The 12,252-nt window shown below is 36.4% G+C and overlaps 1 pseudogene; it reads left to right on the top strand.

Annotated features, from left to right (window-relative positions):
- The window catches only part of LOC109700083 (olfactory receptor 8G50-like), a 290,591-nt pseudogene extending 284,073 nt beyond the window's left edge, over window positions 1-6,518 (top strand).
- Window positions 6,519-12,252: the final 5,734 nt, after the last annotated feature.

The following is a 12,252-nucleotide window of genomic DNA, read 5'->3' as shown; positions in this document are numbered from 1 at the left end:
ATTCCTCCCATATGTGCTCTCCCCTTAGTGTGTGACCCAAGTCCAACAACATTGCTGCCTTTGCACTAGATCTAAAGTCCACATATGAGGGAGAACATAATATTTTTCATCTTCTGAGCCTGGCTGACCTCACTCAGGATGATGTTCTTGAGTTCCATCCATTTACTTGCAAATAATAAGATTTCATTCTTTATGGCTGAGTAAAATTCCATTGTGTATAAATACCACATTTTCTTAATCCATTCATCAGAATTGGGTCATGTTGGCTATTTCCATAATTTGGCTATTGTGAATAGTGCTGCAATAAACATGGGTGTGCAGGTGCCTATGAAATAACCTAAGTTGCATTCCTTTGGGTATATCCCCAGAAGTGGGATTGCTGGATCATATGGCAGATCTATGTTTAAATTTTTAAGAAGCCTCCATATTGTTTTCCAGACTGGTTGCACTAGCTTGCATTCCCACCAGCAACAGACTAGGGTTCCTTTTTCCCCACATCCTCACCAACACATGTTGGTGGTGGTGTTTTTGATGATGGCTATTCTAACAGGGGTGAGGTGGAATCTTAGTGTGGTTTTGATTTGCCTTTCCTTTATGGCTAGAGATGGTGAACATTTTTTCATGTATTTTTTGGCCATTTGAATTTCTTCTTTTGAGAAAGTTCTGTTTAGTTCAGTTGCCCATTTCTTTATTGGTCTATTGATTTTGGGAGAATTTAGGTTTTTGAGCTCCCAGTATATTCTGGTTATCAGTCTTTTGTCTGATGTATAGCTGTCAAATGTTTTCTCCCACTCTGTGGGTGGTCTCTTCAGTTTAGAGACCATTTCTTTTGTTGGGCAGAAGCTTTTTAATTTTATGTAGTCCCATTTGTCAGTCCATCCTTTCTCTTATTTGCTGAGCTTCTGGGGTTCTATTAAGGAAGGCCTTGCCTATACCTATTGCTTCCAGAGTGTTCCCTGCTCTTTCCTATACTAACTTCAGAGTTTTGAGTCTGATATTAAGGTCTTATAGTTCTCCTCTTTGGAGGTGTTTTTATCTGGTTTTGGGATGAGAGTAATATTGGCTTCATAAAATGAGTTAGACAGAGTTCCTTCCCTTTCTATTTCATGGAAAAGTTTAAGGGGATTTGGTATTACCTCTTCTTTAAAGGTCTGATAGAATTCAGCCGAGAATCCATAAGGCCCTGGACTTTTCTTTATTGTTGCTTCAATTTTATTTTGTGTTATAGATCTATTCAGATGATTAATATCCTGTTGGTTCAATTTTGGGTGGTCATAACTATCTAGAAATCTGTCCATTTCTTCAAAATTTTCAAATTTATTAGCGTATAGGCTCTCCAAGTAGTCTCTGATGATTCCATGGATACCATTGTGGAATTTATTGTTATCTCCCTTTTTGCATTTCTGATTTTACTGATTTGGGTTTTTTCCTTTCCTCATTTTAGTCAGGTTTGCCAGGGGTCTGTCAATCTTGTTTACATTTTCAAAGAACCAGCCTTTTGTTTTGTTGATTCTTTGTATGTTTTTTGTTGTTGTTTCTATTTCATTGATTTCATCCCTTATTTTTATTATTTCTCTCCTTCTGCTTATTTTGGGATTTGCTTGTTTTTGTTTTTCTAGGAGTTTGAGATGTGGCATTAGGTCATTGATTTGAGATCTTTCTGTTCTTTTAATACATACACTCATGACTATAAACTTTCCTCTTAGAAATGCCTTTGTTGTGTCCCATAGATTCTACTATGTCATGTTTTCACTTTCATTAACTTCCAGGAACATTTTAATTTCCTCTTTTATTTCATCCACGACCCACTGATCATTGAGTAATGTGTTGTTCAGCTTGTAATTATTTGTGTGTTTTCTGCTGTTGTTTTTGTTGTTGCATTCTAGTTTTAATGCATTGTGATCAGATAGATTGCTTGGGATTATTCCTATTTTCATATATTTGCTGAGACTTGCTTTGTGCCCTAAGATATGATCAACTTTGGAGAAAATTCCATGGGCTGCCAAGAAGAATGTATATTGTGCAGAAGTTGGATGAAATATCCTGTAGACATCAGCTAGGTCCATTTGATCTATGGTGTGATTTAATCCTAGAATTTCTTTGTTGATTTTTTATTTGGATGACCTATCAATTGGTGATAGAGGTGTATTAAATTCTCCCACTACCACTGTGTTTGAGTCTATATATGTTTTTAGATCCTTCAGAGTATATTTGATGAAATTGAGTGCACTGACGTTGGGTGCATATTTGTTAATAATTGTTATTTCCTTTTAGTGTATTTCCCCTTTTATTATTATGGAGTGTCCTTCTTTATCTTGTTTCATCAATGTAAGTTTGAAGTCTACTTTGTCTGAGATGAGTATTGCTACTCCTGTCTGTTTTGGGGGACACTGGCTTGGTAAATCTTCTTCCAGCCTTTCACTCTCAGCCAGTGCTTGTTTCTGTCGATGAGATGGATCTCCTGTAAGCAACAGATTGTTGGAGCTTCCTTTTTAATCCAGTTTGCCAGATGATGTCTTTTTATGGGGAAGTCTGTGTTAATATTGATAAGTATGTGGTGATTCCTGTCATTTAGGTTTTTTTGTTGTTTGAGGGTTTGATTGTGTACAGTTGAATAAATGTTACTCTCTGATGCCTTGTCTTTTCTTCTCCTGTTGTTTGGTGTTGCCTGTCATCTCATGATTTTGTTTGCTTTCATTTTCTGTGTGCAGAATTCCCTGAATATTCTTTTGTAGTGGTGGCTTGGTGGTCATATATTGTTTTAGTTTCTGCTTATCATGGAAGACTTTTATTTCTCCATCTGTTTTGAATGATAGTTTTGCTGGGTAGAGTATCCTAGGGTTGAAGTTATTTTGATTCAGTGCCCGGAAGACCTCACTCCATGCTCTTCTTACTTTTAAGGTTTCTGTTGAGAAATCTGCTGTGATTTTGATGGGTTTACCTTTGTATGTTATTTGTTTTTTTCTCTCTTACAGCCTTCAGTATTCTTTCTATATTCTCTGTGCTTGTCATTTTAATGATAAATGTCATGGGGGTAACTCTATTTTGGTCAAGTCTGTTTGGTGTTCTGGAAGCTTCCTGTACCTGAATGGGCTTAGCTTTCTCTAGGTTTGGGAAATTTTCTGTTATTATTTTGTTGAATATATTATGAATCCCTTTTGCTTGCACCTCTTCTCCTTCTTCAATGCCCATGATTCTCAAGTTTGGTCTTTTGTTGGAGTTGGTGAGTTCTTGCATATTCCTTTCACAGGTCTTGAGTTGTTTGACTAATAGGTCTTCAGTTTTTCCTTTAATTTCCATTTTATCTTCAAGTTTGATATTCTGTCTTCTGCTGGTTATAGTCTGCTGGAGTGGCCTTCTTTGTGTTTTTGTATTTCTGTTTCATTTTTTTCTGAGGTTTTTTCCATATCATGGGTCACTTCCTTTTTAATAATGTCTATTTTTGTCTGTAATTCATTTATTTCTCTAGTTATAGTGTTCCCTGTTTCACTTTGGTGTTTATTTAAGGCTCCTACGAATTCATTTATTTGTTTCTGTGTCTTCTTATAGTCTTTTTTTTTTTTTTTTGGTGTCTTGAAATTTCTTGAGTGCCTGTTGTACATTTTGATTGACCATGTCTAGTAACATCTCCATAAAATTCTCAGTGACTACTTGCAGAATTTCTTCTTTGAGGGTGTTCTTGTGGGTTTCGTTGGGTTCCTTGGGGTCATTTATCTTTGTTTTGTTGGAGTCCAGAACTGGGTATTCATTTTCTTCATTTCCCTTTGAATCTGTATTAAATTATTTTGGGGGAGAGAATGGTTTCCATCCCTTTTTCATCTTCCCATCACTCCACTTGGTGCCGTGCAACTATGTTCTTGATAGGCTAGTTGGTGGTTTCAGTCACCTGTTTTCTTTCTGTTTGTTTAATTTTGTTTTATGGCTGTATTGGTTTTGTAGCTAAGTGTGTGTGTTATTTCTGTCCCTGGTCTGGGTGTAATTTAGTATTTCCTAAATATTAAATTTAGGACTGTTAGTTTCACAGTACTAAAACTAACAGCAATAACAAAAAAATAATCCTAAAGAAATCAATGTTGAGAGATGAACAAACACAAACAAAAAAACAGAACAAACAAACTGACAAACAAACAAAAAATTCCAGGTTCAGGAACAGTAGACTTTCGGTCTTAGTTTGGGTTCTGATGTTACTTCTCCAGCATCCAATCCTGGGGTTGATATTTAAGCAGAAGCTCTGTTGTAGTCTCTCCAGGTGATTGGGTAGTGTTTGGTTTTGTTTCTTTTTTTATTTCTGTCTTTCAATGGCAGCTGCTTCATCAGCTCCTCCCTCAGTGGGGTGTGGCAGTTTAAGTTTGTATGTTGTCCTCTGATTCCAGAATCAGCTCTGTAGCCCACCAGCTGTCCTGCTTTGGAGTTGGGTTTTCACTGTGCTTGATTACTGGAAGCTTGTTTCTTTGCCTCACCCTCTTTCTCTGGGGCCAGGTCAGTGATCCATCTGCCGGCCCTCTGCTGTCAGCATGTTGTGATGGTTTGTTGATTATTTTTAAATTTTGCAGTGTCGTTTGACTGTGGATGTTGATCACTGGCTCAGGAGATGAGCTTTGTAGACCGCTACCTGCCCTATTTCAGGCAGCAGCTTAAACCCGCCTGCTGTTGACCCTTCTGCTTCCAGGTGTTGTTTACTGGAAGTTCACGTGGAGATCAGCTGCTTGCCCCTCCCCCCTTCTCCAGTGTACTTTCAGCAACTCTGTCACTCTGCTGTGTATTAGTTTTCAGTTTCTTGTTCATTATTCAGGGTTTTTTTGTGTGTGTGTGGATTTGGGGGAATCAATCTGCCCAGGGGGCTATGCCAGCTTATCCTGTGGGTAGCTGGGGGAATACCACATGATGCTTGGTGCTCACCTGTTGGTCTGCCAAATGTCTCCCAAGCAGGTTTGGAGCCAGCATCTAGCAGCATGGCAACCCTCCTGTTTTCTCAGTGTAATGTGGCATGGAGAAGCTTTCCACGGGCTAGGGCTTTTAGGATGTCAAAGTTTTGATTCTCCTTGCTGCTTTATTTCTTCCAAGTGCGGCTCCAGCATCTCAGCGAGGTTTTGGAGTCTCAGAGCTTATTCTGTCTGCTTCTGCACCCTAGTCCCCATCTTGGATGTCCCTACATCTTGTTTTGTTCATGAAATTTTGGGGAAAATCTTTCATTCCTTCAAGAGTAAATGAGGTATTGATTTTAAGATTTTTTTTGGTGATACTGTTATTATAACATAAAATGGTACTTTCTTTGTGGAGAAGTTATGAGCATTACAAATACCAAATGAAATGTTCTTTTCACACTCCATAAAGATACTAGCTCTTTCTCTGAAAGTTCAGGGACAGAGTACTAATAACCACTCTCACAACATAGAACACAATCAGGAATTTTATCTTATATTTATTCACTTGTCCCATATGTAGGGATCCCAAGGGCTGTGGTTGCTAACATACATGAGAAGATGTCAGACAACTAGAGATGCCTGGCTAAAAGACTTGAATTCTGTTTCACACCTCTATGTGTCATGGAACAATAAATATCCCAATTTTTTTCTCTTTTCCAAATAGAATTCCCCAAAGGAAATGACAGAAGGAAATCACTCCACAGTGACTGGGTTTATCTTTGCTGTGCTCTCAGATAAACCATAGCTTCAGTTGCCACTCTTCCTCTTCTTCCTGGGAATCTTATGCTCACAGTGGGGGGAACCTGGCATCATCACTCTGATGGGTGTGCAGTTCCCATCTGCACACCCCAGTTTAGTATTTCCTCAGCAGGCTGTCCTTCACTGACCTCTGCCATTCCACCATCACTATCCCCAAAATGCTGGTGAACTTTGTAACAGAGAAGAACATCATCTTCTACCCTGAACGAATGCATCAACTCCACTTCTTGTTTTTGCAATATCAGAATATCACATATTGTCTACAATGGCCATCTGTAACCCCTTGATTTACAATGTGACTATGTCTTACCAAGTCTGTTCTTGGATGATAGTTGGAGTATATATAGCATGGGTTTGATTGTTGTCATGGTTCACACAGTCTGCATACAAAGACTGATGCTCTGTAAGACTAAAGTAATAAGCCATTACTTCTGTGATTTTTTCCCATTATTGTAGCTCTCCTGCTCTAGTAATTTTATCAATGAGGTAGTAGTTCTGTGCTTCAGTGCTTTTAATATCTTTGTCCCAGCTGTGACCATCCTTGGCTCTTATGTCTTCATCCTGTCTAGCATCCTCCGCATTCACTCCACTGAGGGCAGGTCCACAGCCTTCAGTACCTGCAGCTCTCACTTCTCTGCAGTTGCAGTGTTCTTTGGTTCTCTAGCATTCATGTACCTGCAGCCATCCTCAGTCAGCTCCATGGACCAAGGGAACGTGTCCTCTGTGTTTTATGCCATTATTGTGCTCATGCTGAACCCCATGATCTACAGCCTGAGGAATAAGGACGTCAAAGTTGCCCTAAATAAGTTTCTAGAAAAAAGAAGTTTTGTATAAAAAGGAGTATCTTGCCTTAACCAAACTTAATTTTTTCTGGAGATTTGGTAAAGAATCAGTCCAGATGTGGAAATGCATGTCTACAAGTCATAAGATTACTGTTAGTACTTGACTATTTGAAAGAAAGATGCTAAGGATAAGACTGGATTCATGGGAGTGGACACATGGAAGACAGCACCTCTCTATGATGCCCCAGATTTTAGCCACTCAGAGTAAGCTGTATCATCTCTAAACATTTTTTAAAATTCATCAAAATTTTCTTATTTTTTATTATACTTCATGTGTATGGAACATGACTCTTTTCTGTCAATACTTATTTATCTTACTGCAGAGAATAAATATATTTGTTCAATATCCTTTATTATTCTCAATATCATGTGCACTTGGCCTTTTTAGAAAAGTATATTATTGAAAATTTCTAGCAATTTGGTGTCTAAAATAATAATTTTTGCAAATTTGTAATATACTAAACATAATTCTTATTCATACCAGGGAATATGAAAATGTATGATGGCTGATAAGATAGATCCTATGCACAAGGAGGTGGCACTCTAATGAAAAAGATTGACAGTACTGAACAGGATATCATATATTACACATTAGGTATCTTATCTTTTTACATATATAAATTTGTATGTATGTGTATATAGATACAGATAGAGATAGAGATATTCCTTGATCCAGCTTTGGGATTCTCTAGCACCTCTATTTTCTGACAATTCCCTTTTCATTCTCCCTATTCCAAAATGATAATGCTTTTTTCTTCCAAACCACATTATAGGAGCTCACATTCAGAATTCATATTCTTTTACTATTGCATTCATACGGATTATTAATTTGCATTGAAAAGTTAAAATTGGAAAATCATATTCTGTTTAATGTTAAGTATTTTTCCTACCCAAAAGCTCACTATCTATTCTAGAAAAAAATTATTTTTTGAGGTATCCAAGAAGAGAGTTCCAACCAATAAATTTCTTTTTCTTCTCCTCACCCAATCAACTCCTGTTGTTGTTCTTGAAAACAGGAGTTAGTTCTCTCAGGAGGTAATTGTCCCCATCAGGAAGTCTCAGCAGCTCTTAGTGACATCCACAGGTTTCTCAGGTCCTATTCCTTCTACTGTTAATGGCAGCACCTAGGTGACTTTTCTCATCTTTCCCTAGAACAGCTGCCCAGGCTGTTACAGACCAGATATTTCCCTTTTATTTCAACACCATCTGCAGATGACAGGTTGTGGTCATACTCTTTATGATCCTTCTGAACTTCAAAGCTTTCAAAATGTTTCATCAGGAAGACAAGCCTGGATATATTCAAATAACATCATGCTTTTCCTGCCCGTTTGTAAAGGCTCCATATTCTCCTTTTAACGCATTTGGGCACTTAATCCTGGGTGCAAACACATGTCTCATCAGGTGTAAAGCAGTGCTTGCTTTGTCATGTTTGCCTTCAAATATGTAACAAGTACACCTGTCTTCTATGCTGTCTTTATCTCACCCTATAACACCAAAACTTGTAATGATTGTAGAGGACATTTTCTGCTTCTTCACTCCAAAAATCATTCCTTTAATGTACACAATCTTTTTTAGTGTAATGTAATCCCATTTTCCAATTCTTACTCTCATTTCATGAGTAGTCCTATTCAGGAAGTATCACCAGTGCCTTTATCTTGAAGGTGCCTCCTTAGCATTTCAAAATTTCAAGTCTTACAAGGAGTTATTTGCTACATTTTCTGTTGATTTTAGTATAGGGTGAGAAATACTGGTCTAGTTTCACACTTCTTCATGTGGATATCCAGTTTTACTGAAACATTTGATAAATTGAATATCTTTTCTCCAATATATGTTTTCACACCTTTTTCAAGAATCAGAGGTTATATCTGTGTGGACTTATTTTTGTGACTTCTATTTCATTGATCAATGTGTTTATGCTAATACAATGGTACTTTTGTTACTATGGCTGTGTAGTCAGGTAGTGTGACAACTAGCATTGCTCTTTTTGCTCAGAACTGCTTTGGTGATGCTGCATCTTATGTGATTCCATATGAATTTGGGAATTTTTTTCTATTCCTGTGAAGATCAAATTCCTGTGGAATTTGATGGGTATCATTTAGTCTGTAAAATAATTTTAGTAGTCTTCACTTTTGAAATATTTATTCTGTGATCCAAGAACAAGGAATGTTTTTGTATCTTCAATTGTTTTCTTCAATTTCCTTTTTCAATGTTTTATAGTTTCATTATTGTAGAAGTCTTTTACCTACTTGGTTAGGTTTATTCCTAGGATTTTTTTTTTTGAGATACGGGAATTTTTTTGCATAGGATTGTTTTCTTTCTCTGCAAATTCATTTTGGACATATAGGCAAGCCACTGATTTTTGTGTATTGATTTTGTATCCTGAAAGGGTTTACCAAATATAACAGTTTTCTGGTGGAGTTTTTAGGTCTTTTAAGTATAGTCAGATACCATCTTCAAATAGGGATATTTTGACCTGTTCCTTTCTTATTTGTATCACTTTTACTTCTTTCTCTTGCCTTACTGGTCTGGTTAAGAGTTTGAGTGCTATAGTAAAAAAGAGTGGAGGGAGGGGAGACCCTTATCTTCTTATTGATTGTAGGAAAAATGTTTTCATTTTTCCCCATTTATTACATTATTAGCTGTAGGTATGTCATATCTAGCCTTTATTGCATTAAACATGTTGCTTTTATTCATAGTTTCTTCAAGGATTTTATCATGAAGAGATGTTGAATTATGCTTAAGGGTTTTTCTGCATCTATTGAGATGATCATGTGATTTTTGTCCCTCTTCTATTTATGTGCTGTATTACATTTTTGATTTGTGTGTGTTCAAACATCCTTGTCTCTATGGAATAAGAACAATTTGATAATGGTGTGTAATCCTTTCAATGTGTTGTTGAATTTGGTTCACAAATATTTTATTAAGAATTTTTGCATCTACATTCATCAAGAAAATTGATTTATAGTTTGTGTGTGTGAGTGGGGGGGTGGGGGGTGTCTACGTCTGTGTCTGTGTCTGTCTCTCCTTATCCATCTTTGGTATCACAGTAATACTGGCTTCATAGAATAATTTTAGTAGTTTCCTTTCCCTTTCTATTTTGTGGAAAAGACGGAGGAGTATTGGTATTAGTTTTTCATTAAATGTCTAGTAGAATTACCCCATGAATTTTTCTGGTCCTGGGCATTTTTTTTCAGAGGAGAGTCTTTATATTGCTTTAATCTTATTGCTTATTTATATGTGCTCAGGATTTCTATATCCATTAAGTTTAATTTTAGTAGGTCATATGTGTCTAGCAATTCATGCATTCTTCTAGATTTTCCAACTTATTGGTATATGAAATATTTTTTCAAAATATTTCCTAAGGATGCTCTGGATTTCATTGGTATTTCTTTACCATCTATATTTTGTTAATTTGGATCTTCTCTACCTTGCTCTTGCCAGTTTGGTTAATGGCTTATCTTTTTGAGAGCCAGCTGTTTCATTATTTCATTTTAACTTATATTTCATTAATTTCCACCCTGATCTTTATTATTTCATTCCATCTATTAACTTTGTAATCCAACTGGTCCTGTTTTGCTAAGACCTTAAGGTGCTTCATTACTTTATTTAAGATCTCTGATTTTTTAAAGATCGTACTCATAGCAATTAGCTTCCCATTTAGAGTTATGTAGTTTCTCTTGCCACTGATTCCTAATTTAATCAGATTATATTCTGATAAAACAACAGAAATTATTTCAGTTTTCCTGTATTTGTTAAGACTTGCTTTGTGGCCTAAAATGTGATGTACTTTAAAGAAAATTGCATGAAATGCTGAGAATAAATTGTATTCTGCTGCTGTTAGATGTATTACTCTGTAGATCTCCAGTAAATACATGTGCTCTATGATTGAGCTAAACTATGAAGTTTCTTTGTTGATGTTTGGTCTGGATGATCTATTAATAAGGGTGAAGTATTGAAGTTACCTGTTATTACCCAATCTGAACCTATCTGTCCCCTTATGTTCAGTAGTGTTCATGTTATGAAATTGGGTACACAAATATTTAGTGCATAGAAATTTGCAATTATTATCTTCTATGAGTTGTCCCCTTTAATAATATATAGTGATGCCCTTTGTCTCTTCTGACTAATCTGGGCCCTACTTTCTTTTCTCTGATATGAGTATAGCCATTCCCACTTGCTTTCAGCTTCTAATTGCCTAGTGTATCGTTTTCCATTATTTCACATGTAGTCTGTACATTTTCCAGCAAAGTTTGTCTGTTTTAGACAACAAATACTTGCATGTTTTCAAAAATTAAATCAACCATCTGCATCTTCTATTCTTAAGTTTTTTATTAGGATATGTTTATTGTGCAGGAGGGATTCATTGTGAAATTCCAAATAGGCATTCATTGTACATTGTTTATATCATCCCCCACTTTCTCTCCCCCTCAATCCCTTTGCTGCCCCACTTCAGGGAATTGCAAGAGGTTTCATTGTCCAATTTCATATGTGTATGAAATCCATTAAACATTTTCCCTTACCTTAATCTCCTTCTTTCACCCTCTTGCCCCTCCCCCCTGCCACAGACACACTGTACCAGTTTTGTGTCATGTCTTTTGTTATTAATTTCTAAGTCAATGTTCAAAGGAGTTTCTTGATGTATCCCTGCTGTAAGTATACTTTACTTTGGTCTATGCAACCCTTTCCCCTTTCTCCCACCCCCCATTTTTCAACAGCTTTCAATATAAATCATTATATCCTCTACCTTCACAGATGTTATGTTTTATAATATTGTTGACACTCTATCATTCTCTTTTCCTTTTCTTCTTTCACTGAGTTCCATAGATTAGTTCCACTATCACAAATATGTTCTACATATGAGTTTATATATGATCATGTTTGTTTTTGTGTATATATTTGGTTTTTGGAACTTATTCCCCATATAAGAGAAAGTATGCAGCCTTTGTCTTTCTGAACCTGGTTTACCTCACTTAACATGATGTCCTCCAATTGCATCCATTTACCTTCCAACTACATGGTGCCATTATTTGTGACTGAGTAAAACTTCATTGTCATGTATGTGTGTGTGTGTGTGTGTGTGTGTGAATCACATTTTCTTAATCTGTTCATCATTGTAGGACATTTGGGTTGTTTCCATAGCTTGACTATTGTCAACAGTGCTGTGATAAACATTGGCATGCAAGTGCAAAAGAACTTACATTCCTTTGGCTATATCCCCAGGAACAGTATCACTGGATCATAGCAGCTCTATCTTTAGTCTGCATCTTTTAATTGGAGATTTAAAGCCATTTACTTTTGTAGTTATTATTGAGAAGGTGTTTTCTGATTCCTGTAATTTTGTTTGAATTTTTCCTCATTGATTGTGTTACTATTTGTTCCTTTCTTTCACCATGTAATAATCTTTGAAGGTTGTTGATTTATTGAGTTGAACATGATTAAATTGATGCTCTACTGTGCTACATATGTTTATCTCTAGTTTCCAGTACTGGTTGTAGACCCATCCATCATCTCCACAACTGGCCATTAGCCAGAAATATATGGAAAGAGAGGAGACTCTTCCCTTATCTTAAAGAACACTACTTTTAAGTGATAGACCTCACCTCTACCTATATCATTTATAGGAAGTACTTAGTCACATAGACATGTTAGGCCACATAGATTGAAAAATGCCATGGCAATCTAGATGGCAGCATGTCAAACTAAGACTCAGGACATTTTATCTTGAA

This window comes from Castor canadensis, chromosome 2 (assembly GCF_047511655.1).
Source record: "Castor canadensis chromosome 2, mCasCan1.hap1v2, whole genome shotgun sequence".
NCBI lineage: Eukaryota > Metazoa > Chordata > Mammalia > Rodentia > Castoridae > Castor > Castor canadensis.
Note: the sequence above shows the minus strand (reverse complement) of the source record. Positions and strands in the feature narration are given on the sequence as shown.